Below are 26,202 nucleotides of genomic sequence, written 5' to 3' on the forward strand. Positions count from 1 at the left end.
CCAAAAAAGAGATGTTTTCAAACTCAAGGTGTCATGCCATTCTTTCTGAGAAGACGTGGTCACATATAAAAAACTGAGGGAGATTTTACTGTCATTCTGTTACTAAACTTTACATCTGTACTGTTATTCGAGTAAAAAAAAAAATCTGTGCAAATTGTTAAAATTAGCACAGGCATAGAGCTGTATGGTTTGTTTAACTCCTTACACTCGTGGGAATTGGCCTATATGGATAGGGCTCAATTGAAATGTTTCTTACAGAAAGTTTTTTATTTATTTTTTAAATAAGACAAGCATATGCGTAATTGCTAGGGAACGGTTTGGAGATTATGGGCAAAGTATTAGACCAAAGGTGAGGACACAACAGTTCACCTGACACAAGACTGAATCCAAACATTACACTGTTGATTTTATGTGCATTCTACATTTACTGTGCTCTGACACATTTGTTGATAGCAAAGTCTGAAAATGGTCTGGATACATTAAGTAACGTGAAAATAATATTCCTGGAAAATGTGGGGTAGGTGCAACATAAGATAAAAAAAATGACAAGCGTTTGAGTGAGAGGACTAACTGGTTTCTCCAATTAAGTGATAATGCCTGAAAAGCCAGTGTTTGTTGGAAAAAAATCCAACAACCACTGGCTTCAAGGGCACTATCACTTTTATACAACAGGTTAGCAACATATTCAAATGATGACTGACATATTTTCATTAAAAATGTTATTTGTATTAATGTATTCGTACTATTTCATCCCTCCACAAGATATAGTCCCGACACAAATCTAGGGTTGCTAGAGACTCGACCCAGTCGTTCAGTCTTTTTGTTCTGTATATATGGACACGACCCAGTCGTTTGTTCATTTTGTTCTGTATCTATAGACTCGACCCAGTCATTCATTCTAAATGTTCCATTGCCATCCTGACTGGCAACGTTCTTATCCCTTGCTAGCTAGCTAGCTAGCTAGCCAACTACGGCTAATTTAAAGTCACGTCAAAAAGTGCAGCCAGAATAACAGCAAAGTAGCTGCATTTGTTTAATAATGCTTGAACGCGCACGCACTCAATTCTTCATTGCTGCGACTTGCATGCTTGTTGAGATTTCTGTTTGCGTTAGGCTGCGTTTCATTTGATTTTTCATGTCGATTTGATCGTTGGGGGGGCGCTAGTAATGTCTGCAGTTTTTCGGTTTGGCTATTTGTTTCAAGTGTATTAGTCTATAAATAAATCTCTTTGCCAAAATCCTTCATCTCTCCCATGTCTTTTTGACTAGTAGTTGTTCTGAAATGTTTATTGCTTGCCTACATTTTACTCCCTCCTCTATGTTTAATATAACACACAAAGGTGAGGACACACTATTCATTGTGGTTGCCTATCCTGATGTGAAGTTTTTTCTATAAAAAGTATTTAGGCAAGAAAATAGCCTTGCTGGAATTATGCCATTCTGGCAGGGGGGAGCTTTTCGGCACAACACCGGAAAATGTTCTTAACAATAGACATACATAGGCACATTCTGTTCAGAACAATACAGGGTATGACACCATGTCATCTTGTACATCAAACATAGTGATCAAAAACGTTGACACTGTATATGAAACAAGTTTTAGCTTATACAAGTTTGTATGCAACTCCCACTGTGCGCCGGAATGCTTTGCCAACTCGAGGGAAGTGGAAATGGGATTTGTGCAAAATGCAGGACTGCTTCTGAAAGATGAGTGTGTCCCAACCCCTGCCCCTCCAACCGCTATGTCCCAATCCCAACTCCTGCAGAACCTACACTGGCATCTCTCAACCTGGTGAGTGTGTTAGCAACCTAACTTGCTAACTAGATAGCTAATCCAGCCACCATGCTTTTGCTATCTAGTTAACATTACCAATGAATATCTTCTTTAAACTCACTCAATGTGCTATGGGGTCTTGACCTGGCAAAGTGTAATGTGTGATCAAAGTGCATAAATATTTAGCTAAGCTAAATGATCTGCATCAACAGTGTTAATGTTTCCACTGTAGAGACGGGTTATATAACTTGCTGAAATCTGGATGCTAGCTAGCTAGCTAAGCAGTCTTCGCTACTGTGTAGATTCATAATGATTACACTATGAGCCAGCTCCATAGTAGCCACACGATTTACAATAGTCCATTTTAACTCTACTTGCAATTTCTACATTATAGATCACGTGTCAAACTCATTCCACGGAGGTGCTGAGTGTCTGCGGATATCCGCGCCTCCATTGTACTTGATTAATGAACCGGCAGACACTAGGCCCTCCATGGAACGAGTTTGACTGCCCTGTTATAGATCATTACCAATAAATGTTCTGTTTCAGCCTAAAAGCACCTGAGAGATTGGGTGCCCGACCGAACCTTGCAGTCTGCAACCCACCTCTGTGCAGGTTCATCTGAAGCCCTCTAGAAGAAGCAAGGGTGAGTATCAGCTCTCTGTCGTAAGCAAGAGGCAGGCTATGATTTTGTTGTAAGGAAGTGTTGTGAATGAGCTATTGATATGCACTAGTTGTATTTTATTTATCTTTCCATTGCAGCCTCTGAAAAATGTTTGCCTTTTCATTAAGATGATCATTGCAGTTATCAAAGGCCATTAGTACAATGTTTTTTGGAATCATTGCTGTGTTTCCTTCTAAACTGCATCTGGCAGCGATGCATTATAATAAAAATGCATCAAACTCCGATATGCCATTTTCTATCCAGAATACAAGCGGGGGAACTGAAGAGACATCCAATTTACAGTGAGTTATTTTTTACACCAATGGTCATGACAAATGGCATGTCAATGAAAAGAAAATGACTCAACTCTGCTTTCTCACAACCCACTCTAGGCTATGTTGATACCCTCTAGCATCTGCTGTTTGGAGATGTTGTGGAAATGCCACAACCCTATCAGGAGCTGTTGGAGAAGGTGCCAGTTCTTGAATAACTCTGCGCACAATTCAAGAGACCTGACAAAAAGACACCAGTCACGCTTCAGATTTCCCAGTGAATCATATACAAGAAATGTGAATTTTTACTTTGTGTGTGTGGCAAGTAGCTCACACTAATATATACACACAGTTTTCTTTCTCTGTGTCCAGATGTCCAGATCAACCAACGATTATGGTGACTGCTCCAGAATTCCAGCATCTGAAGCTGCTGATGGAGGTGGCAAGTACCAGGGTGTACAGTGCAAGGAGGAAAATATGTCCAACATGAAGGAGACTAATATGAGAATGCACACACACACACACACATTTGTCTGTTCTTAGAAGATGTACTTAGTAGTAAGCCTCCTATTATCCTGTAAATCCCCTTAATTCCAGAAAAAGTAGTCTTAGAAGAGGTTCCAGTTTGCTTCGAGCTGTGCAAAGGAAGATGAAGGCTGAGATGTATAATTTAGCTATCTTAAAACAATTCCATATGTTAGCTTAGTGGAATCCCTGGGCTGGACCCGGTATGAACTGATACGACTCTGGACTGGCTGTGTTGTGAAGCTATCCACAATAAGGATTAGGCACAATAGTGGAATTTGCGGTTTGCCTTAAAAATAAAAGTATGTAATTGACAGTGATGCAAATGAATACAAATAATATATTTATGCCATACTTTTATTTTGAAGGCTAACCGCAAAGTCCACTATTGTGGCTAATCCTTATTGTGGCTAACTTCACATAGATGGGTCCGACCACCGTTAATCAAATAAGAACTGTCTTATAAATTAGGGTTATTTTAGATGATGACACCTAGCTATATAGTCAAATCAAAATCAATCAAATCATATATAGCCCTTCGTACATCAGCTGATATCTCAAAGTGCTGTACAGAAACCCAGCCTAAAACCCCAAACAGCAAGCAATGCAGGTGTAGAAGCACGGTGGCTAGGAAAAACTCCCTAGAAAGGCCAAAACCTAGGAAGAAACCTAGAGAGGAACCAGGCTATGTGGGGTGGCCAGTCCTCTTCTGGCTGTGCCGGGTGGAGATTATAACAGAACATGGCCAAGATGTTCAAATGTTCATAAATGACCAGTATGGTCGAATAATAATAGGGCAGAACAGTTGAAACTGGAGCAGCAGCACGGTCAGGTGGACTGGGGACAGCAAGGAGTCATCATGTCAGGTAGTCCTGGGGCATGGTCCTATGGCTCAGGTCCTCCGAGAGAGAGAAAGAAAGAGAGAAGGAGAGAATTAGAGAACGCACACTTAGATTCACGCAGGACACCGAATAGGACAGGAGAAGTACTCCAGATATAACAAACTGACCCCAGCCCCCGACACAAACTACTGCAGCATAAATACTGGAGGCTGAGACAGGAGGGGTCAGGAGACACTGTGGCCCCATCCGAGGACACCCCCGGACAGGGCCAAACAGGAAGAATATAATCCCACCCACTTTGCCAAAGCACAGCCCCCACACCACTAGAGGGATATCTTCAACCACCAAATTACCATCCTGAGACAAGGCTGAGTATAGCCCACAAAGATCTCCGCCATGGCACAACCCAAGGGGGGGCGCCAACCCAGACAGGATGACCACATCAGTGAATCAACCCACTCAGGTGATGCACCCCTTCCAGGGACGGCATGAGAGAGCCCCAGTAAGCCAGTGACTCAGCCCCTGTAATAGGGTTAGAGGCAGAGAATCCCAGTGGAAAGAGGGGAACCGACCAGGCAGCCGGTTAGCTAGCTAGCTAACTATATAGCTACTGAAACAAATTGTCATTTTGCTGTGTTTTTGGGGAAGAATTTTTTTTGCATCCATTAGCTAGCTAGCTTTTTTTTATGACCAGCACTGTAGGTGCGCGAGACAACTTTACCAGCATCATAGCATATGTATCGATGAATCCTTGTGACATATGAAATACGAGTGATGGTGTAATCAATGTGTAATAACTACGTAAAAAAAATATGAACGCGTTTAATTATATGACGTGCAGTCATATTCAGGTCCTGGTTGGTCAACAAGCTTATTTGACAGGTCAAATAGTGTTAAATAGTATATTTTTTGACACGCAAAGACGCAAACGGTGTTCCATAGAAATCCTGGTTGAAAATGAACTGAACTAATGAACAATGAAACAGCACAGCAAGTTAGTGAAAGAAATAGGTTTTGATTATGTTTTACTGGTAATGGGGACATGCGTAAATGCCAACAAAATAACTTTTTGGTCAGTGTGGTGTGTGTGTAACCTTTTATTTAACTAGGCAAGTCAGTTAAGAACAAATTCTTATTTACAATGATGCCAAACCCGGACGACGCTGGGCCAATTGTGCGCTTCCCTATGGGACTCCCAATCACGGCCGGATGTGATACAGCCTGGACTCGATCGAGGGTAGTGACACCTCTTGCACTGAGATGCAGTGCCTTAGACCACTGCGTTCATGTGTGTTTGTTAACTATTTAACTGTTCTAGAAAGCTTAAAAGGCTGCAACTTTTTTTATATATCGGTTATCTGTATCGTTTTTTTTTGGGGGGGCCAGGAAAATATTGTGTATCGACCAAAAATGTAATATTGGTGCATCACTACCGATCACATGATGGATATCCATGTGAGTGAAATGAGAGGTGCCTCAGAGCGTGCAGCATTTAAGGAGAAAGGCTGCTAAAGGCATGGATTTTTTTAGAATGCATTTAGGGTGCAAAGGTGATGGCGCCGGGAAAATCGAGGCATTATCAAGTGAATGAGAGACTGATGAAGTGTGTATAGCTTGCGCAAAAAAAAACAAAGCAGAGCTAATGCCTTTCAAGCGACTTTTTTTCAAATCATCATTAGTTGTATCATGCAGCCTTACAATGTATCAAAACAGCCCAACATTGTAGAACAAATAAAGTTACATTAATAACTCTAAATGAAGCATATATGAGGACCTATTTCTTTGTTAACCTCTCAACACAGAATAGCTGCATGTGCGCACTCCCTCAAATCGTTTGGAGAAAATATCCTTTCTATTTTATTCAGCTTTGTTCAATTTTATTCTTCATACTATAAAATAATGCCACGGAATTTTAAGCAAATCTTGTCTGCTAAATGAACTAGTGTAGCCCACAGCCATATGGCAGAGCCAGATCAGGACCTAATATAAGGACAACTCGGAGTATGCTATTCTGTTCTTCTGAAAAGACTCAATCTTCTTCATATCATGCTTCTTTAGACCTGCCCAAAATACATCATGGATTTAGGCTATAGGCTAAAATTAGGTGTAGGCTATATTACATGGATTTATTAGACTTTTTAAAATGTAGATGTTCCAAAGGTCAGCATCAGTAGCTTGTAGGTGTGTGGAAGCCGGGAAATGCTTACTGTGTTTTATGTTAATTATTGGTCAATTACCGTGAGACCGACACTTCTTTGCTTGACAATCACTGGCTAACGGCCCTACAGCCCTACTAACGTCAGAGTAGCATACTTTACACGCTATCTGCACCGCAGAACAACAACAACAACACATGCACGTACACACACACGTACACACACACATACTGAATCTGCTGAGGGGAGGATGCTATATATACCATGCTATATAATTTTGGTTGTGATGGCCCTGACAATGCTAGACTCCTTACAAGAGGCATGGAGAAAATGATGGTTTCCTGTTTTCCAACCGACTTAGTGTTTGATATCAGTAGACCTTGAGAATTTTGAATGTACAAATAGCATATGAATCACATTATTTGTGTAGGCTATTTTTGTTCAAGAATCTTGTGCTTTCATTATATTTAGGCTAGGGTAATCGTACGTTAAGCCATGTACCCATTAAGCCCTCTTCCGTCTTCGGGTTCAAAGAAAAAAGGAAAAAATAACATTTTCTGCTGTTCAATGTTTTAACCAATTCATATGCTTCTTATATCCATACATGTTTTATTCTAAGCTAATCAGATGTTTTAAGTTATTTACATTTTATGTGTAAGTTCCCACTAGTGGCCAATTTCAAAGCTGCAAATAAACACATTTTTCCCTATATTTTTTTTTGTACCTTTTCACATAATTAATTATACTTTATGTAAAATTAAGAGATTCATGTGCTGATATATGCACATGGTAGAATTTTGTCTTATTTTACTGGTAAAATAACCTTGCATTGTTATACATAGATGCCATATTTGTAAATTTGACATTTATCTCAGGGGGGCTTAAAGGGTACAGTAGCACAAAAAGCAGTCCCTCTCTACAGAATGTAAATGGCAATAAAGAAATATTGTTCAATATGATCAATACTAACTTTGCATAATATTATAGTTTATTTTTATACTCCAAACCACTGGTTTCCAAATAGTTTGAGTAGACTTTACTATTCTTTTCACCATGAATCACTGTTGTTCCAGTTAAGCCCAGTATGCTCCTATTAAGACGGGGTTTGCATTGAAACGCATGAGGATAGTGTGTTTATTATATTCCTAATATTCATTGAACATGAGCATGAATGTTTTTTATTCTGATTTAATTTGATTAAAACACACAAAAACTAAAGTTCTGCTTCTAGCCCTGGTGCCTTTACCAAGATTAGAAACAAGTAAGAATAATTATAAACTGGGTGGTTCGAGCTCTGAATGCTGATTGGCTCACAGCTGTGGTATATGAGACCGTATACCACGGGTATGACAAAACATTTATTGTTACTGCTCTAATTACATTGGTAACCAGTTTATAATAGCAATAAGGCACCTTGGGTGTTTGATATATGGCCAATATACCACGTCGTGTGTGTAAGAACAGCCCTTAGCCGTGGTATATTGGCCATATATCACAAACACCCAAGGTGCCTTATTGCTTAATTAGAAGCCTCTGTACTCTCCAAGACGTTTGGAGTGGACAAGTAGTCATTGATGCAGAGAGAATAATAATATCAGGCATGAGAGATATCAGGGATGGAAGACCTACAAGTGATGGACAAAAATGCAAGCAAATGAGGGATAAGAAGATGACCATTGGGTAACTACCCATGCACTTTTGGGTGGGAGCATTGTCATGTTGTCCTTCATTCACCCAGATGATTCCGTATTTTTGTCCACCACCTATACCTTTGTAATACAACAGTAGAGAGGTAGATTACAGATGATTCATTTAAAGTTGTGTGTGTGTTATGGTCTTTGTTGCATGGCTTCTTATCCACAGAGAGCCAGTGTGGGTACAGGGTTGTGTTCTAACCAAGTAATAACACACCTGATTCAACTAATCCTGTCTTGATTGAAGTCTATGATTAGTTGACTCAGGTGTGTACTTGTTGGCAAGAACAAAAGCCTATAGGGTCTTCAGAAAGTATTCATACCCCTTCTTTGACTTATTCCTGAATTTAAAGTGTATTAAATAGATTTTCTTTCCCACCCATCCACACACAATACCCTATAATAACAGTGAAAACATGTATATATACATTTTTGCAAGTGTATTAACTAAATACGGAAATATCTCATTTACAAAAGTATTCACACCACGGAGTCAAACAGTCATTCTACATAAGTCTCTAAGAGCTTTGCACATCTGGATTGTACAATACTTGCACATGATTCTTTTTACAATTCTTCAAGCTCTGTCAAGTTAGTTGTTGATCATTTCTAGGCAACTATTTTCAAGATTTTCAACCAAACTGTAACTAGGCCACTCAGAAACATTTAAAGTCGTCTTGGTAAGCTACTCCAGTGTATATTTGACTTTGTTTTAGGTTATTGTCCTGCTGAAAGGTGAATTTGTCTCCCAGTGCCTGGTGGAAAGCAGACTGAACCAGGTTTTCCTCTAGGATCATGCCTGTGCTTAGCTTTATTCTGTTTATTTTTATCCTAAAAAACTACTTACAGATGACAAGCCTAATCATAACATGATGAAGCTCCCACCTTTCTTGGAAATATTAGGTGTGGTGCTCAGTGATGTGTTGTGTTGGATTTTCCCCAAACATAGCTCTTTTTATTCAGGACATAAAGTTTCTTAACCACATTTTTTGCAGTTTTTTGCCTTATTGAAAATATGAATATTTTTATTCCGTACAGCCTTCCTTCTTTTCACTCTGTCATTTAGGTTAGCATCGTGGAGTAACTAAAATGTTGTTGATCCATCCTCAGTTTTCTCCTATCACAGCCATTCAACTCTGTAACTGTTTTCGAGTCACCATTGTCCTCATGGGGAAATCCCTGAGCAGTTTCCTTCCTCTCCGGCAATTGAAGGGCACCTGTATCTTTGTAGTGACTGGGTGTATTGAAACACCACCCAAAGAGTAATTCATAACTTCACCATGCTCAATGGGAAGTTCAAATGTCTGCTTTCTTTTTACCCATCTACCAATAGGTGCCCTTCTTTGAGGCTTTGGGGTACAATCTGTGTTTGAAATTCACTGCTTAACTGAGATGAGGTAGTCATTAAAAAATCCTAAAGTCCATGCAACATATTATTTATTAAGCAAATGTTTACTCCTGAACTTGTTTAGGTTTACCATAACAAAGAGGTTGAATACTTATTGACTCAAGACATTTCAACTTTTAATTTTTTATTAATTTGTAAACATTTCAAGAAACATAATTCCACTTTGACATTATGGGGTATTGTATGTAGTCCACTGACAAAAAAATCAATTTTAAATTCAGGCAGTAACACAACACAATGTGGAAATTGTCAAAGGGTATGAATACTTCCTGAAGGCAGTAGAAATCCACATTGATCTCTGTGGATACAATGTGTGCTACTTTCATGATGAATAGCAATGATCAGTTTATTTTAATAACTTTAGTGGAATTTAATATAATCTTATTTGACATAAGAAATGTCAGTTTGTAAGTGTTTAACATTTGGAAATAAATTCAAATTGATTCTTTAAGAGGTAGTCTTATTTGTTACACACATGGGCTTAAAGGGATACTTCGGGATTTTGGCAAAGAGGCCCTTTATCTACTTTCCGATGAAAGTTGTGGATAGAATTTTTATGCTAGCAGATACCCATAAACTTCCAGTCATTGCGCTAACGCTAATTAGCATTAGCTCACGCAACTACCTCTAAATTCCTTCATACTGAACACAGAGACATAAAAATGGTATCCATAAGTTCATCTGACTGGGCAAGTAGATAAAAGGCCTTCATTGCCACAATCCCGAGGTATCCTTTTAAATTATACATTAGGTACCCATTAAGCCTAGTCCGGACTTCTCACATATTTTATCAAATATTTGTGTCTTATAAAATAATTGTCATAAAACTTCACATGATAGATTAATATTTAATTTTATCTCCACTTTTCTTAACAAAATTAGGGAAGTATATGTTTAAATGTTTAAACTTTGATTTTAGTGGCCTTAAGGGGGGGGTTACCTATTATGTCACTGTAAACAGGTTGCTTTGAGAATATTTATATTCAATAATTGACATGCCTGTCTATAACTCTGTGGCTAAATATGGGGCTGCAAAAAAAAAATCTGCCCTGTTCTAGATAAGATTGCGAGGCACTTCCATTGAAAGTAGGTCAGAAAAAGCTACTGACTTGATGGAAAACAAATACTTGGCTCAGAGATATTTTAGACTAATGTGTTGCCAGGAGCGTGTTGTCAGTATACTGTATCAGTATACTTGGTCATATGAGCATAAAGAATGTTCTTGTGAGAGTGCTGTCAATTAAAAGAGAACCTTGTCACGGATGGGATGTTTGTTTTGTTTATTGTGTCTGAATAATAATGGTAAACATTTTGTAACGGGAAATAGAAACAAAAATCAGTGCCCAATGTTTCAGTTGGTTCCACACCTCTTTGATTTAGAGGGGTTGGGTTAAATGTGGCGAACTCATTTAGGTTGAATGCATTCAGCTGTGTAACTGACTAGGTATCCCCTTTTCCCTTTTTTTATTTTTGTTTACAATGGGTATATGACAAATTATTGAGATAAACTTTTGTTATTGACCAAATACTTATTTTACACCATAATTTGCAAATAAATTCATTAAAAATCCTACAATGTGATTTTCTGGATTTTTTTTCTCATTTTGTCTGTCATAGTTGAAGTGTACCTATGATGAAAATTACAGGCCTCTCATCTTGTTAACTGGGAGAACTTGCACAATTGGTGGCTGACTAAATAATTTTTTGCCCCACTGTAAATCATTGCAGCCTGCAGGTAGAAAATATCCTTATAAAAATATATATCCTATAAATCACATTGGCTACGCATGGCCTGTCTGCAACATATTTGAAACATTGTATCAACTATTAACTTGAGTTCGGCCTGAAGCTTGTGATAGCAAACTTGCAACGTTGTATAAATTATTCTGGGCCCTCAGTTTCCTGTGCCACTGAGCTCTGACACAGCTGAAGGCTACTTGCGCAAGGGATAAGAAGTAATCAGGTAGGCCTATTTTATGACGTTTCCACTGGGTCAGAGCATGGCATATTCTCCTTTCATTCTGAGTGTTATCGAAAGAGAAAGAGCGGGAATGATTTTGAAATACATTGAGGAACTATTGTCATACTCAATGGATGTAAAAACAGAATTTGTTTGCTTGCTGTTTGAGATGAACAAAACATTACTTTGAGAAGCTCCACAGCTCATTAGTAGTACTGAGTTAAGCCAATCGGAAATACTATCAGATCCCCAAATGGGCACATTTATATGCCTACGTTTGCGTGCAGGCCAAGTAACAACATGCCTTCTATGCGTAATCAGGTGTGCGTACTTACTCAACATTTGCAGGAGCTCTCCAAACAAAACACAATGATTAAATTGATAAAACTCATAAATAGAATGAAACGAACCAAAAGTTGTTTCTCACAAGTGTAGCATAGGTTGTGCATAGGCAAGCAACGTGTCCACTCTGACAATAAGAATGGTAAAAGATTGGAATAATAATATATTGAATGCATTAATAGAAATTGCCATATCCAAACAAACATTGTAAATAAAGTATTTAAGTTATTGTTATACATTTGCAAACATTTCTAAAATCTGTTTTGTTTGTCATTATGGGGTATTGTCTGTAGATAGATGAGTAAAAACATGTACTTAATTCATTTTGAAATAAGGCTGTAAAGTAACAAAATGTGGAAAAGGGGAAGGGGTCTGAATACTTTCCGAATGCACTGTATGTAATGGTGAATTGATAGACCCTACAAATCAAATGCAAACAATTCACACAATGCAGTTATAAAACAATTCTGGAGAGACACATGCATTGTGCATTTTAGCCACGCTCCCCTTCTTAGACAGTCCCCGCGGCCTCAGCAATAGATTAGTCTCGGACTCCGCAATGGATTAGTTCACTGAGATATACAGTACCAGTCTAAAGTTTGGACACACCTACTCATTCAAGGGTTTTTCTTTATTTTTATTATTTTCTACATTGTAGAATAATAGTGAAGATATCGAAACTAAGAAATATCACAAGAAATCATGTAATGACCAAAAAAGTGTTAAACAAATCAAAATATATTTTATGTTTTAGATTCTTCAAAGTAGCCACCCTTTGCATTGACGACAGCTTTTCTCAACCAGCTTCACCTGGGATGATTTTCCAACAGTCTTGAAGGAGTTCCCACATATGCTGAGCATTTGTTGGCTACTTTTCCTTCACTCTGCTTTCCGGCACATCCCAAACCATCTCAATTGGGTTGAGGTCGGGTGATTGTGGAGGCCAGGTCATCTGATGCAGCACTCCATCACTCTCCTTCTTGGTCAAATAGCCCTTACACAGCCTGGAGTTGTGTTAGGTCATTGTCCTGTTGAAAAACAAATGATAATCCCACTAAGCGCAAACCAGATAGGATGGCGTATCGCTGCAGATTACTGTGGTAGCCATGCTGGTTAAGTGTGCCTTGAATTCTAAATAAATCACTGACAGTGTCACCAGCAATGCATCCCCACACCACACCACCTTCTCCTCCATGCTTCACGGTTGGAACCTCACATGCGAAGATCATCCGTTCACCTACTCTGTGTCTCACAAAGACATGGTGGTTGGATCCAAAAATCTCAAATTTGAACTCATCAGACCAAAGGACAGATTTCCACCGGTCAAATGTCCATTGCTCATGTTTCTTGGCCCAAGCAAGTCTCTTCTTCTTATTGATGTCCTTTAGTAGTGGTTTTTGCAGCGATTCGACCACGAAGGCCACACGTCGTGTGCATTCACACATGTCCTCTGAACATGTTGAGATTAACTCTGTGAAGCTTTTATTTGGGCTGCAATTTCTGAAGCTGGTAACTCCAATGAACTTATTGTCTGCAGCAGAGGTAGCTCTGGGTCTTCCTTTCCTGTGGTCGGTCCTTATGAGAGCCAGTTTCATCATAGCGCTTGATGGTTTTTGCAACTGCACTTGAAGAAACTTTCAAACTTGTAATTTTCCCGGATTGACTGACCTTCATGTCTTAAAGTAGTGATGGACTTTCGCTTCTCTTTGCTTCTTTGAGCTGTTCTTACCAAATAGGGCTATCTTCTGTACACCCACCCTACCTTGTCACAAAATAAACTGATTGACTCAAACGCATTAAGAAGGAAAGATATTCCACAAATTAACTTTTCACAAGGCGCACATTGAAGTCACTTGCATTATTTACCATAAATTAGTTTGAAAGTACCAGGTTTTGACCACTAGATGCCACTGTTCATGCCACACATTTCCTTCAAAAAAAGTCTGTATTAGTTATTTTTAGACCATTTCTATGGAACAAGCAAACCATTAGGCTATAGCAGTTCTGATAGCCTTCAATGGTAAAAGTCCAAAACACGCCCTGTTTTAGTGTTTTTCAATGGTGTTGAGTTTAATGGTAAATGTCACTAATCACACTACATATGGAGCTGTTTCATGATAATTGTTTTGAAAAACTTTTTAGATCAAAGTTTTGGGCTTGTAGGACAACTCTTCATATGAGAATTGCACCATAAGGATGGCCCTCTCTGAGAGCTGCCACTTGTCAGACTTTTTAAGGAGATTTGGGTCGAAGCATTAGGTTGTTAAGAGAAGGACAAACTAAACAAAATTGCTTTCATAGAAGACTGGCTTGAATTGTGAGGATGACTACGCCATTTATTTTCATCATGCGCAAAATCTATTGCTTTTCTACTCAGTTGCAAAATCAATTTTGTGATCTATTTAATAAACACAAGAAACCAGCAAAATGAACAAAAGTGTGGCAGTGTAGCAGGAACAGCATCATCTAGTGGTCAAAGGCTGGTATTGTCACACTATTTTATGGTAAATAATGCTAGCGACTTCAAATCAAAGTTTATTTGTCAATTGTGCCGAATACAACAGGTGTAGACCTTACAGTGAAATGCTTACTTACAGGCTCTAACCAATAGTGCAAAAAAGGTGAACAATGGGTAAGTAAAGAAATAAAACACTAGTAAAAAGACAGACTATATACAGTAGTGAGGCTATAAAAGTAGCGAGGCTACATACAGACACAGGTTAGTCAGGTTGATTTGAGGTACTATGTACATGTAGATATGGTTAAAGGGACTATGCATGTATGATGAACAGAGAATAGCAGTAGCGTAAAAGAGGGGTTGGTGGTGGCGGGACACAATGCAGATAGCCCGGTTAGCCAATGTGCGGGAGCACTGGTTGGTCGGCCCAATTGAGGTAGAATGTACATTAACGTGTAGTTAAAGTGACTATGCATATATGATAAACAGAGAGTAGCAGCAGCGTATAAAGAAGGTTTGGGGGGTGAACACAATGCAAATAGTCCGGGTAGCCATTTGATACCTGTTCAGGAGTCTTATGGCTTGGGGGTAAAAACTGTTGAGAAGCCTTTTTGTCCTAGACTTGGCACTCCGGTACTGCTTGCCATGCAGTAGTAGAGAGAACAGTCTATGACTGGGGTGGCTGGGGTCTTTGACAATTTTTAGGGCCTTCCTCTGACACCGCCTAGTGTAGAGGTCCTGGATGGCAGGCAGCTTAGCCCCAGTGATGTACTGGGCCATACGCACTACCCTCTTTAGTGCCTTGCAGTCAGCGGCCGAGCAATTGCCGTACCAGGCAAAAAGCTGTAGAACCTTTTGAGTATCTCAGGACACATGCCAAATCTTTTTCGTTTCCTGAGGGGGAATAGGCTTTGTCGTGCCCTCTTCACGACTGTCTTGGTGTGTTTGGACCATTCTAGTTTGTTGTTGATGTGGACACCGAGAAACTTGAAGCTCTCAACCTGCTCCACTACAGCCCTGTCAATGAGAATGGGGGCATGCTCGGTCCTCCTTTTCCTGTAGTCCACAATCATCTCCTTAGTCTTGGTTATGTTGATTGAGATAAACTTTTGTTATTGACCAAATACTTATTTTCTAAAATAATTTGCAAATAAATTCATTACAAATCCTACAATGTGATTTTCTGGATTTTTTTCCCCTCATTTTGTTTGTCATGGTTGAAGTGTACTTATGATGACAATTACAGGCCTCTCTCATCTTTTTACGTGGGAGAACTTGCACAATTGGTGGCTGACTAAATACTTTTTTGTCCCACTGTACCTACTTATTAACAAAATTAAGGAAGTTCATTTTTAAATTATTCATAACTATTATCCTGCAAACCACTATATGAAGAAGTTGCAGAAAAACAGATATTCAAATTGTACTTTTTGTAATGACCACACAAACGGTGTTGCATCTTTTTTGGCATTGTATTCATGTAAGGAATCTTGTAAGACATTAGTAGATGTTTAATTGAACACATTTATGTAGATTTACGCTATAATGGAGAGATGTACTGCTTGGAATCTTTACCTATGAAACAATTTTATGTAAGCTAGAGGTTTTACTCCGTCCAGACCGGACACTGAAGGCCTGGTTTTAACATGGAAGAAACTGGACACAGTCTCAGTCGGTATTATATATACTGAACAAAAGTATAAATGCAACATGCCAGACGAGCGCAGCAAATTGGATTTTCTTTCCCCCACCATACTTGTGCGCGCGCTGTTTATGAGTCTGATCGCAATTACAGAATTGTACCAAATCAAGTGTATAAAAGGTTGGAATACTTTCTATCTTGACAGCATTCTTTTTACACATATGGTAAAAGTCACTAACAAGATCCAATCACTAGGGCCAGCTCACAAGTATTGGCTTTTTAGAAACGGTTCCTAATCAACACTAAAAAAGCTAAATAATTTTGCAATCATAAAAACAAAAGATCGCATCAACACAGACTGCAAACTGGCTACACAAAGTTTAAGTAGGCTACCACAAAGGGAATTTAAACGCTATTCGCTAGAAGAGTCAGGTGTTTCAGCCTATGTAAAGTTGCCTATTGTATTTTTTTGTAGGGCATACATAATTTCAGATTTTCTAAATTGATAAAATCTCAAATCTAATGCTAAGGCATTTTAGAAGCATTGCCTCTATAGCCAATACCAGACACTCATTCATTCTCAATCGCGCAGTCTTCTAAACTCCCGACTCCATTTAATACCAAGATGTTTATATTTATTTTTTATTATACTTTTTGTGACGTACAGTTACAGTCTATCAGGTTTCGTGATCCTCGTAATGTCACGTGGAAAATACAACTAATTGGAAGCAGAATGAATTGTAAACTCAGCAAAAAAAGAAAAGTCCACTCACTGTCAACTGCGTTTATTTTCAGCAAACCTAACGTGTAAATATTTGTATGAACATGACAAGATTCAACAACTGAGACATGAACTGAACAAGTTCCACAGGCATGTGACTAACATAAATGGAATAATGTGCCCCTGGTTGTTATTCTGGCACCACACAGCCAGGTCTCTGACCTCCTCCCAATACGCTGTCTCGTTGTTTGTTGTCTGTGACAAGGCTACCCCTGTTGTGTCGTCTGCAAACTTAATGATTGTGTTGGAGTCGTGCCTGGCCATGCAGTCGTTGGTGAACAGGGAGTACAGGAGGGGTCTAGGCATGCACCCCTGGGGAGCTCCAGTGTTGAGGATCAGCGTGGCAGATGTGTTGCTACCTACCCTCACCACCTGGGGGCGGACCTTTAGGAAGTCCAGGATCCAGTTGCAGAGGGAGGTGTTTAGTCCTAGGATCCATAGTTTAGTGGTGAGCTTTGAGGGTACTATGGTGTTGAACGCTGAGCTGTAGTCAATGAATAGCGTTCTAACATGTTCCTTTTGTCTAGGTGGGAAACGGCAGTGTGGAGTGCAATAGAGATTGCATCATCTGTGGATCTGTTTGGGCGGTATGCAAATTGGAGTGGGTCTAGGGTATCTGGGATAATGCTGTTGATGTGAGCCATTACCAACCTTTCAAAGCACTTCATGGCTACAGACGTGAGTGCTACGGGTCTGTAGTCATTTAGGCAGGTTGCCTTCGTGTTCTTGGGCACAGGGACTATGGTGGTCTGCTTGAAACATGTTGGTATTACAGACTCAATCAGGGACATGTTGAAAATGTCAGTGAAGACACCTGCCAGTTGGTCAGCACATGCCTGGAGCACACGTCCTGGTAATCTGTCTGGCCCTTCAGCCTTGTGTATGTTGACCTGTTTAAAGGTCTTACTCACGTTGGCTACAGAGAGCGTGATCACACAGTCATCTGGTACAGGTGATGCTCTCATGCATGCCTCCGTGTTGCTTTCCTCGAAGCGAGCATACAAGTGATTTAACTCGTCTGGTAGGCTCGTGTCATTGGGCAGCTCGCTGCTGTGCTTCCCTTTGTAGTCTGTAATAGTTTGCAAGCCCTGCCACATAAGACGAGTTTCGGAGCCGGTGTTGTACGATTCAATCTTAGCCCAGTATTGACGCTTTGCCTGTTTGATGGTTCGTCGCAGGGAATAGCAGGATTTCTTATAAGCTTCCGGGTTAGAGTCCCACACCTTGAAAGCTGCAGCTCTACCCTTTAGCTCAGTGTGAATGTTGCCTGTGATCCATGACTCATTTCTGTGAACAGGGGGAAATAACTACCAGATTCACAGGGAATATATTACGTGGTTTGAAGAAGCAATAAACCGAAGCTTCATACTACTTGTCAGACACAGAGAACTGATACTGTATACTGGTTGTTGGGATGGGATTGGCCTGGGGTGAGAGGGTTCCGTGGGTGGATTTTGACCATTTTATTGGTTGTCATACTCAATGATAGGAAAGGTTTGGTCCAAATTGGATGTTAGGTACTATATTGATTTAATATTATCTGAATCCTATTATTTAAATGGACAATTTTGGTACAATCAATTAGCTTAATTTATCTGGGCTCAAAATACAAAATACAAAATGATGTTTCTGGAATGCCAATCTTGCCTGTTTCTAACAGGGTCGGCAGTGGTTAGAGCGTTGGGTTAGAGCGTTGGGTTAGAGCGTTGGGCCAATAACCACAAGGTTGCTGGATCGAGGCAACGAGCTGACAAGGTAAGAATCTGTCCTTCTGCCCCTGAACAAGGCAGTTAACACACTGTTCCCTGGTAAGCTGTCATAATAAATAAGAATTTGTTCTTTAACTGACTTGCCTAGTTAAAAAAAAAGTTAAAATGAACTTCAGAGATGCTGGGTGTCAAGAACAAGTCCTAATGTTTCTGGTTCTAAGTTTGTTATTTAAAAGAAAATGCTAGCTCCCTTGCCAAGCTTGCCTGCTTGGTGGTGCTTTCTGGCTTGGGCATCGAGATGCACCAATCTCCCAGGAAAACAGGATAACAGCAGGATACGCTGGTTAGGGAGAGCAGGAGAGAGGGGAAGGGAGAGGGACATGAGTGCAAGACCATGCACGGAGTGAGTGAAGAGAGGCAAACAGAGAAGAGAGAGCTAGGAAAGGAGTGAGTGAAGAGAGGCAAACAGAGAAGAGAGAGCGAGGAAAGGAGTGAGTGAAGAGAGGCAAACAGAAGAGAGAGCTAGGAAAGGAGTGAGTGAAGAGAGGCAACAGAGAAGAGAGAGCGAGGAAAAGAGTGAGTGAAGAGAGGCAAACAGAGAAGAGAGAGCGAGGAAAGGAGTGAGTGAAGAGAGGCAAACAGAGAAGAGAGAGCGAGGAAAGGAGTGAGTGAAGAGAGGCAAACAGAGAAGAGAGAGCTAGGAAAGGAGTGAGTGAAGAGAGGCAAACAGAGAAGAAAGAGCGAGGAAAGGAGTGAGTGAAGAGAGGCAAACAGAGAAGAGAGAGCGAGGAAAGGAGTGAGTGAAGAGAGGCAAACAGAGAAGAGAGAGCGAGGAAAGGAGTGAGTGAAGAGAGGCAAACAGAGAAGAGAGAGCGAGGAAAGGAGTGAGTGAAGAGAGGCAAACAGAGAAGAGAGAGCTAGGAAAGGAGTGAGTGAAGAGAGGCAAACAGAGAAGAAAGAGCGAGGAAAGGAGTGAGTGAAGAGAGGCAAACAGAGAAGAAAGAGCTGGGACAAGAGCAAGTGAAGGAGTGAGCTGCAAGAGGCAGAGGGAGAGAGAAAGAGCCATAAGAGGAACAAAAAAATAGATCGCAAATGTGAGTGAGTCAGTGAAGAGATGAGAAAGAGAGAGAGAACACATTGTGAGAGCAGTGTGAGACCTGGAGAGGGTGGCACACATTTTAAGAATGAGAGTACTCCTCTGCTTTCTGTGCAGAACTGAACTGAATTCTCAGTTAGCTTTAATTTGCAGAAACCTGTGCTTCTCTGAGAAACATTCAGAGAGACTGGACGTTAGAGGAAATACAGGAGAGGATACGCATTCTACTCCCTTCACTCTTTTTCCTTCAGTTTTTACTCCAAGGAAAGGGATTTTTAGGCTGTTCATTTAGTGTTTAACAACAAGCCAAGGAATTTGGAGAGAGCGGTATGGGGAGCAAGGAGGAGGTAAATTCAACAGCTTGTGCTTCAAAGTTTTAATTGTAACACATTGTAAAGTCTTGCATTTTTATGACGTTATATACAGTATATGATGATTGTGTATGACTGTGTAGTGGCTGTGACTATGTAGTCTGTGTGGGTGGGTGTGTGTGTGTGCACGCACGCACGCGCAGTGTAGTGCATGTGTGAGGGGACGGAGCACAATGACTACTTCAAATATTGTCAATCATCTTCTAACATTCATGAAATACTGCATAAGTAATGAAACAGAATTCAGAGCCCATGTGAAGTGTCAGTCGGAAGTAACAGAGTTCAACCAGTGATTTAGGAAAGGGGGATACCTAGTCAGTTGTTCAACTGAAATGTGTCTTCCGCATTTAACCCAACCCCTCTGCATCAGAGAGGTGCGGGGGCTGCCATAATCGACATCCACATCTTCGGCACCTGGGGAACAGTTGGATAACTGCCTTGCTCAGGGGCAGAACGACAGATTTTTACCTTGTCAGTTTAGGGATTCGATCCAGCAACCTTTCGGTTACTGGCCCAACCCTCTAACCACTGGTATTGAGTGAATGGGGATAGCTAAAGTGAAAGGGAAAGGGTGTTACCTAGTCAGTTGTACAACTGAATGCATTCAACTGAAATGTGTCTTATGCATTTAACCCAACCCCTCTGAATCTAGTGATAATTAGCTTGTGATTTTGCATTTGTGATGAGTGCACCAGGGATTGATCAGTTGGGCAACAATCTGGACAGGGTGGATTTTACATTGCTGGTTCTCTTGAAAAAGGATACTATCAGATTCGTAATTACTTGCTTCCTCCTTTTCCCTCTGTATTCCTCTTGGTGCCAACCCTAAAGAGCTGCATAGTGCCATGATGACTGCTTACGCAGTCACAAAGACAAAATCAAGGCAGCGGTTTCTATTCCTGGGCATTTCACGTTTGTCACCACTGAGGAGAGCTATACAAGATTAGTCCACTGCATTCTGTGATAATGTGTTCTGTCTAGAGTTCAGGCGCAGAGGTGCCAATGCTAGCGGATCATAAGGGACTGTGGGTCGTGCCTGCCTTTCTCAACATCATGCAGAGGCAATGGGGGAGAACTTGTAATGTGAATGTCGTCACACCATTATACTGTCCCTGATACATAGTGCCTTACTGCTTTTTGAGGTTGGTTCGATTATAAAAAAATAATATTTGTTTTATTTCGTTTTGGTTTAAAAAAAAACAAAAAAAAAACATACATTATGTAATAAAGCTTTTTAATGGAAATTCCGAAAGCAACAAAGAGTGAACATCCAATTGCCAAAACATTGAAAATATTAAATTGTCTTTGTCAGGTCCACTTTGGGTAGATATCAATAGAAAAATAGGAAATTACAATGAAATAAGAAAATATTTAACTTCCTTAAAGTCATCATCTCATCTCTGCTCAGGCGGTAGCAGTCTGTCAGCCAGACCATCTAACGTCATCTCTGTGCTCCCCATACTGTACTGTCTTTAGTCATCCTATTTAGCTAGTCTGCCTAAATAGCCTACGCTGCAGAGCTGTCTGACAAAATCATTTTATTAGTTATTCAAAGTAGATAAGGCATACTTTCACCAACTGTCTCTGTCCCTCTTGTCATTGTGTTGTGTACATTCCTCTCTGATCCATCTCCATCCGAAACGGAAAAAGCAATGGATTATGGGATTGTACTTAATTACCACGTTTCTGAGCTGAACTACACTACATGACCAAAAGTATGTGGACACCTGCTTGTCGAACATCTCATTCCAAAATCAGGGGCATTTAAATGCCGTTGGTCCCCTCGCTTTGCTGCCATAACAGCTTCCACTCTTCTGGGAAGGCTTTCCACTAGATGTTGGAACATTGCTGTGTGGACTTGCTTCCAATCAGCCACGAGCATTAGTGAGCTCGGTCACTGATGTTGGGCGATCAGGCCTGAATCACATTAGCCCTGGCTCATCCCAATGGTGTTCGATGGGGTTGAGGTCAGGGCTCTGTGCATGCCAGTCAAGTTCTTCCACAACGATCTCAACAAACCATTTCTGTATGAACCTAATTTTGTGCTGTCGTGGAAATGTCCTGTATTACCAAATCATGAGAGAGCAAACCACACACAAGTCAGAGTTATCATAAAGTCCATCTTTAATTATATGAGCTTTACCATAGCCCTGTGACTCTCAGATCAATTCAGTGTCCATAAATGAATTCTCTGAGAGTGTCAACATAATGGCAACTGAGATCCTTTATAGCAAAGATCCACCCCCTAGTCGACATGACAAACCACAGGTCTTAGGAAAACTGCACATAGGAAGAATTTTACTTGAGAGAGGAGAATCCCATCGCCAGACAGTATTTAGCTATAAATTATCGTTCAGTTTGCCCTCTTAGACAAAGTTCTTATCTCGTTCTTGGTACCATTTAGGACCAAAACATTACCTCTTCCAATGGCATGTATCAATTGCCAAATACAACCCCTCCTGGACAAGCTCACGGAGACAGTGAGCCTCCTAGGCCATATACTAAATCAAGATAAGGGCAACGTCAGAGGGGACATGTAAATAGTTAGACACATTCCCATAAGAAGACAAGCCTAACCTCTCCCCAGTGGGAAAAGTAACTTTTTTCAGTGGGAAAAGTAACTTTTCCCACATAAGCATACTTAAGAAAATTTATAAAACATCTTATTCATAAATGTTACCTAAAGGATTCTGATTCTGCCACCACAGTGCACAGGGGAATTGTCATGCTGAAACAGGAAAGGGCCTTGAAGCACATAATCATTGTATGTTGTAGCGTTAAGATTTCCCTTCACTGGAACTAAGGGGCCTAGCCCAAACCATGAAAAACAGCCCCAGACCATCATTCCTCTTCCACCAAACTTTACATTTGGCACTATGCATTCGGGCCGGTAGCGTGCTCCTGGCATCCGCCAAACCCAAATTCATCCATCAGACTGCCAGATGGTGAAATGTGATTTATCATTTCAGAGACAGCGTTTCCACTGCTCCAGAGCCCAATGGCGGCGAGCTTTAAACCACTCCAGCCGACGCTTGGCATTGCGCATGGTGATCTTAGGCTTGTGTGTGGCTGCTCGACCATGGAAACCCATTTCAAGAACCTCCCGACAGTTATTTTGCTGAAGTTTTTTCATGCAGTTTGGAACTTGGTAGGGAGTGTTGCAACCGAGGGCAGACGATTTTTATGTGCTACGCACTTCAGCACTCGGCGGTCCCGTTCTGTGAGTTTGTGTGGCCTACCACTTTACGGCTGAGCCGTTGTTTCTCCTAGATGTTTCCACTTCACAATAACAGCACTTACAGTTGACCTGGGCAGCTCTAGCAGTGCAGACATTTGACGAACTCTTCAGTAAGGCCATTCTACTGCCAATGTTTGTCTATGGAGATTGCATGGCTTTGTGCTTGATTTTATACACCTGTCAGCAACAGTTGTGGGTGAAATAGCCGAATCCACTAATTTTAAGGGGTGTCCACATACTTTTGTATGTATAATGTATTTACTACATTTTAGAATGGCCATCTTGTGACTATCCCACTACTACTACCACCAACATCTGAAAGTGCGCTTGTTTTATACTTCAAACATCCGCTCCATGGGGACCCAGAATTATTCTATGGACTTTCTCTTCTGAATTCTCTGCCATTGAAACAAGTAGTCCCTACTCTACTATACATACTGTCCATACAGTGTTCATACGTACTGTGTACGTACTGTACATAGGGCTTTAAAAAAAAAACTCATTCTGTGTTTCGTGAGTAGCAAAGTTACTTTGCTGATCGAGAATGTGTGTTCATCATGTTTCAGGTCTGCAAACCGCCAGCAATGATGAGGGAAACCAATTGTTCCCTTAAATATGTACTCTTTCTCATAACTTCGTCTCAACACTTAGACAATATTTTTGTGTAGTATAATTATGAATATCTGGTCACAGCTTGAACGATTTTTCATTATGTAAGGCAGAACAACACGTTTGCATTAATTAATCCATGAATTTCTTTGCGTTTTCAGCCTTCATCCTTTGCCTAAACACAATTAATCACCGATTTATTATTTCCCCAAAATAGTTTGGGAAGAATCGGTCGGGGCTGAGGGCTTGAAAGACCCTCATTTTGAAAACACCATTCTTCCTCTTTTATAGTACGATGTGCAGTTGCAAATCCTAGATAGCGGTGCACGGCTTGCCAATGAAAAATAACAGACAATGTCAGCCATAAAAAATCTTTGGCATTTTAATGTGTGAGATTTATAGCCTTTTAAGTCCTCTAAATCCTCCTTGATAAGAGTGGATGCTGAGCCAATTAATAATAAGATAATAACAATCTAATTTTACTCCCACATTCCATTGCATTCGTTTTGACTCCTAGTCTCTTATCAATGGCGTGTGGGGAACATACTATATCATACTCATAGTGTATACCCACAATAATCACTTGAATTATATCCCTTATGTTAATGGTAATCCTATGATTCCCAAAAGCACAAAGCTAAACCTGCTGATATACAGATCTTTACGTTAGATTAGTATGATGTTACGTCCAAGGAGGCACATAAGTTATATAGCCTATGCACCCTACAGCCAAAAACAGGGGCCTCAGTTTGCCTCAAATATCTCCCAGATACAAACCTTGCCTGAACAGATTAAATCAGCCTCATACTAGCATGCGTGTTGGGCTCTGGAGGCATTGCTTTAGCATTGTAACAAATCATGCATACAGTACACTACCCTAGCTAGCTAACATACTATTCGTGCTCTGAGAGCATTGCTTTTGCAATGCAACTTAGGTTATTTGGTAGAGTATTCTGCTATTTGCCCTCAAGGAAGGTTGTCTGCACAGCAGGTCTGTAACGGTGCAGCTAAGCGTGCAGTCTGGAGGTGTACGGAAAACATATTAGGAACTTGTCTGGCCAGTCTAGTCTGGTGTCACCTGGGTTGACCCTTTTTACGGAATACATATTAGGAACTTTGTCATTCCTCCTCCTGAGACCTCCTCTAGTTATGTCTCAATCCTGCATTAGTCACCCCGACTTTACTAATGCTGGATTGAAACTGTAGTAGGGGAGGGGTGACGGTTGACTAGTGCACTGTTGAGACACATCTAGGGGAGGGGTGAAGTCTGAGAAGGAGGAATGACAGTTCCAAATATGTATTCCGTAGGGATGGGATCAGTCCAGGTGATGCCAGACTAGACTGATCTATGATGAATCTCTTGCAGTCTAGCTGCGCTGACACACACAGACACAGCCATGATCAACCATCCATCTGGGGCATATTTGTGACCAAATGTGGCTCAGGTGGTAAGAGCATTGCGCTGTCAATGCCATGGTCATGGGTTTGATTCCCGCTGGAACCACCTTTAACCTAAGAAGCTCTTAGAAATGTATCACATAGAGCAGTGATCATCAACTAGATTCAACTGGGGGCCGATTTTTTTCAAGAGTGGATGGTCAGGGGGCCGGAACATAATTACAAATAAACAGATATAACATTTGACAAAAACATATATCTTTTCAAACCGTGCTTACATTTGTATACGATCACATATACAGTATCTCACAATTATGTGTGGGAAAACTTTGCAACCGATTCCCAAAACTGAAATCACTTTGAGCTGATTTGCTGGTCTTTTTTCAGTGTTTTATGTCCAACAACAAATCAGCCACCAGTTGGGGAACCCTGACCATAGAGAGACTATTTTTTAACGTCAGCATGATTAGACACTTATGCACAAGATAATTCTAATTGTTCAGTCGTTGAAGTATAGCAGCCTGCTTACCACCCATGTGGGTTTGATTCCTGAATTATAATACTGAAATTATAAGCAGATGCTTTTATCCAAAGCAACTTGCATAATTTTCTTTAAACTTCTTAGGGATAGTCCCGCTAGTGGGACAACTTACGGTGAAACTGGAGGGTGCGCAATTCAAAATAAATAATCATAAATATTATGGATTTTAAACATTTATGTACATATACATCGTCTTATATCGGTTGAAAGCTTACATTCTTGTTAATCTAACTGCACTGTCGGATTTACAGTAGCTATTACAGCGAAACATGCCATGCGATTGTTTGAGGACGGCGCCCCACATCAACATATTTTTCCATCGGCACAGGTTTCATACATTCACTTATTAGAATAAAATATTCACTTACTTTTTGAAAATCTTCCTCTGATTTTCATCCAAAGGGTCCCAACTATAACATGTAGTGTCGTTTTGTTAGATAAAATCCTTCTTTATATCTCAAAAAGTCAGTTTAGTTGGCGCCATCGATTTGAGTAATCCACTCGTTCAACTTGCAGAGAAAGGAATCGGAAAATCTACCCCCAAACCTTGTTTCAACAAGTCAAAATACGTTTCTATCTACTCCTCAAATACCCTAAAATGTAATCAAACTATAGTATTTCTTACGGAAAGAAGTATGTTCAATAGGAAACCAATTTTATCAGGTGCGTAATGTCAACATGGCACGCGCAAACATGAATATCCAAGACTGTGTCCCTCTACT

The sequence above is a fragment of the Oncorhynchus clarkii genome, chromosome 12, assembly GCF_045791955.1.
Source record: "Oncorhynchus clarkii lewisi isolate Uvic-CL-2024 chromosome 12, UVic_Ocla_1.0, whole genome shotgun sequence".
NCBI classification, from domain to species: domain Eukaryota; kingdom Metazoa; phylum Chordata; class Actinopteri; order Salmoniformes; family Salmonidae; genus Oncorhynchus; species Oncorhynchus clarkii.